Genomic DNA, 3,102 nt, shown 5'->3' with positions numbered 1-3,102 from the left:
TACAACAGACTTGCTATCAGGCAAGATGGATGAGAAGGCTAAATAAAATAGTTTCTGTCCTACTTTTTTTCCCCAATTTCTTCAACAGATATAGACACAGAGTTATAAACAGACTACCCACCCCTCACTCCAACAATTTTGTTAAACATGTAAACAGCACAGGAAGGTATTAAAAAAAACCTTATAAAACTGAGCTAGATTATATGTTGTGTGAAAGATTTCTTTTCTCTCTTCCTCTCCCTGAGAAACCTGTGCTTATATAACAGTCAAAGTAGATCTGGTATTCTTTCCAATGCTACAGTGATGCTATAGGGCCAGGCTAACAACTGCCTATAATTCAGAATGATCAGTAGATAGTAAGTTTGCTCACCTGTGAACCTAAGAATTCTTTTCTAGAATTCTTAAGTATGGGATCCCATGAAGAAACATGTGTGGGAACTATTTCCTTAATGAAGACTACTAATACTTTTGACAAAAGTAGCTAATACCTAATGTACCCTAAATAAAACTTTATAAAAAATCTATCCAAGATGAGAATCTAGATTATTTTGAAATCAATTCCTCTCTTTCAACTTCTCCCAAATTTCATGTAAAATGTATTCTTTTCCATTCATGCACATTTTAAAAATAAATCTATGAGAGAAACACTCTTAGGATTTATATATTACACAGTGGTATAGAAGTAAACTTTGGCATTTCATCTTAAAAATGTAACAGAATGTACAGAATAATTAATAGACAATATAAAAATACTGTAAATCAAAATGCCAGATGAATAAACAATTTAGCATATAGACTAATGTAATATGGTGCTTGGTTCATGTAAAGAAGTATTCTCACAGAAAAGAAATTACTTCGCAGCATGGAGGATAAACTTCAGCAAAGGATCGTTACCTTGTCGTGGTGCTGGAGCTTCAGCACCTCAATGATGCCATGAGCTAAACCGTGAAGGGCCACCCAAGATGGGAAGGTCATGACAGAGAGGTCAGACTAAATGCGATCCCTGGGGAAGGTAATGGCAACCCACCCCAGTATTCTTGCCGTGAAAACTAAATGGATCAGTACAACCAGAGATATGTTGGTATACCATCGGAAGATGAGACCCCCAGGTCGGAAGATGGTCAAAATGCTACTGGGGAGGAACAGAGGATGAGTTCAACTAGCCCCAGACGTGATGACGCAGCTAGCTCAAAGCCGAAAGGACGGCTAGCGGCCGACGGTGCTGGTGGTGAACGGCGAATCCGATGTTCTAAGGATCAACACACCATCGGAACCTGGAATGTAAGATCTATGAGCCAGGGCAAATTGGATGTGGTTATTGGTGAGATGTCAAGATTAAAGATAGACATTTTGGGCGTCAGTGAACTGAAATGGACTGCAATGGGCCACTTCACATCAAATGACCACCAGATCTACTACTGCGGACAAGAGGACCACAGAAGAAATGGAGTAGCCTTCATAATTAATAGTCAAGTGGCTAAAGCAGTGCTTGGATACAACCCAAAAAACGATAGAATGATCTCAATTTGAATTCAGGGCAAGCCATCTAACATCACAGTGATCCAAATATACGCCCCAACCACAGATGCTGAAGAAGCTGAAGTAGAGCAGTTCTATGAGGATCTGCAGCACCTACTGGACAACACGCCTAAAAGAGATGTTATTTTCATCACGGGAGACTGGAATGCTAAGGTGGGCAGTCAAATGACACCTCGAATTACAGGTAAGCATGGCCTGGGAGAACAAAACGAAGCAGGACATAGGCTGATAGAATTTTGCCAAGACAACTCACTCTGCATAACAAACACTCTCTTCCAACAACCTAAGAGACGGCTTTATACATGGACTTCACCAGATGGACAACACCGAAATCAGATTGACTACATCCTTTGCAGCCAAAGGTGGCGGACATCCATACAGTCGGTAAAAACAAGACCTGGAGCTGACTGTAGTTCTTACTCCACAATTTAGGATCAGACTCAAGAGATTAGGGAAGACCCACAGATCAGCTAGATATGAGCTCACTAATATTCCTAAGGAATATGCAGTGGAGGTGAAGAATCGATTTAAGGGACTGGACTTAGTAGATAGGGTCCCGGAAGAACTCTGGACAGAGGTTCGCAACGTTGTTCAGGAGGCGGCAACAAAATACATCCCGAAGAAAGAGAAAACCAAAAAGGCAAAATGGCTGTCTGCTGAGACACTAGAAGTAGCCCAAGAAAGAAGGAAAGCAAAAGGCAACAGTGATAGGGGGAGATATGCCCAATTAAATGCAAAATTCCAGAGGTTAGCCAGAAGAGATCAGGAATTATTTTTAAACAAGCAATGCGCGGAAGTGGAAGAAGACAATAGAATAGGAAGGACAAGAGACGTCTTCCAGAAAATTAGAAACATCGGAGGTAAATTCCAGGCCAAAATGGGTATGATCAAAAACAAAGATGGCAAGGACCTAACAGAAGAAGAAGAGATCAAGAAAAGATGGCAAGAATATACAGAAGACCTGTATAGGAAGGATAACAATATCGAGGATAGCTTTGACGGTGTGGTCAGTGAGCTATAGCCAGACATCCTGAAGAGTGAGGTTGAGTGGGCCTGAAGAAGCATTGCTAATAACAAGGCAGCAGGAGACGACGGCATCCCAGCTGAACTGTTCAAAATCTTGCAAGATGATGCTGTCAAGGTAATGCATGCTATATGCCAGCAAATTTGGAAAACACAAGAATGGCCATCAGATTGGAAAAAATCAACTTATATCCCCATACCAAAAAAGGGGAACACTAAAGAATGTTCAAACTATCAAACAGTGGCACTCATTTCGCATGCCAGTAAGGTAATGCTCAAGATCCTGCAAGGTAGACTTCAGCAGTTCATGGAGCAAGAATTGCCAGATGTACAAGCTGGGTTTAGAAAAGGCAGAGGAACTAGGGACCAAGTTGCCAATATCCGCTGGATAATGGAAAAAGCCAGGGAGTTTCAAGAAAACATCTATTTCTGTTTTATTGACTATTCTAAAGCCTTTGACTTTGTGGACCATAACAAATTGTGGCAAGTTCTTAGTGGTATGGGGATACCAAGTCATCTTGTCTGCCTCCTGAAGAATCT

The 3,102-nt window shown here is 41.0% G+C and overlaps 1 pseudogene; it reads left to right on the top strand.

The window, feature by feature from the left end:
* Positions 1–1,086: 1,086 nt before the first annotated feature.
* Positions 1,087–1,993, top strand: LOC134496186 (craniofacial development protein 2-like; annotated as a pseudogene).
* The last annotated feature ends 1,109 nt before the right edge of the window (positions 1,994–3,102 follow it).

This window comes from Candoia aspera, chromosome 4 (assembly GCF_035149785.1).
Source record: "Candoia aspera isolate rCanAsp1 chromosome 4, rCanAsp1.hap2, whole genome shotgun sequence".
Classification (NCBI taxonomy): domain Eukaryota; kingdom Metazoa; phylum Chordata; class Lepidosauria; order Squamata; family Boidae; genus Candoia; species Candoia aspera.
The sequence above is the reverse complement of the archived record's forward strand: the minus strand, read 5'-3'. Positions and strand labels throughout refer to the sequence as shown.